The sequence below is a fragment of the Nannospalax galili genome, unplaced genomic scaffold (assembly GCF_000622305.1).
Source record: "Nannospalax galili isolate Female #2095 unplaced genomic scaffold, S.galili_v1.0 scaffold20, whole genome shotgun sequence".
In the NCBI taxonomy this organism is placed as follows: Eukaryota; Metazoa; Chordata; class Mammalia; order Rodentia; family Spalacidae; genus Nannospalax; species Nannospalax galili.
Genome location: NW_008346414.1, coordinates 281,020 through 281,411, shown reverse-complemented (window position 1 = coordinate 281,411; position 392 = coordinate 281,020). Strand labels below are relative to the sequence as shown.

Sequence of the window (392 nt, the reverse complement as noted above, 5' to 3'; positions counted from 1 at the left end):
CGCGGCTCCGCGTCACTTACCGGCCAGGGCGCGGGGCGGTCGCCGAGTCCTAGGGGCGCGCAGCCCGGTGTGCTCGCTCCGCCATGATTGCTTTGTTTCGCTAATTGAACCCGCGCTCGTCCCGCGCTGGTCCCGCGCTCGCGCTCCCCGCTCCCGGCTCCCCGGTCCCGCGCCCGCGCCTGGCTGCTGGTGTCCCCTCGGTCTGTCCCGCTCGCTGCAACAGCAGCTGCGCCCCGTGGAAGTCGAGGCAGCGGGGTGGTTGCAGGGCGTGCGGCGGCGGGTTTTGTAAATACAGGTGAGCGGGTCCCCAAATCTCAGGCTGAGGTACAATCGCTAGAGGAGGAGGAGGATGCTTCAGTCTTCCTCCTGCACGCAGGAGAGTAACCTGCGTG

General features: G+C 68.6%; 1 long non-coding RNA gene across 1 annotated transcript in view; it reads right to left on the bottom strand.

Moving 5' to 3' along the window:
- LOC103741857 overlaps positions 1 to 149 on the bottom strand; it is a 213,375-nt gene extending 213,226 nt beyond the window's left edge. Inside the window, exon 1 of the long non-coding RNA XR_607598.1 lies at positions 21 to 149. This is a non-coding gene — a long non-coding RNA (uncharacterized LOC103741857). The remainder of the gene's footprint in view (positions 1 to 20) is intronic.
- Positions 150 to 392: the final 243 nt, after the last annotated feature.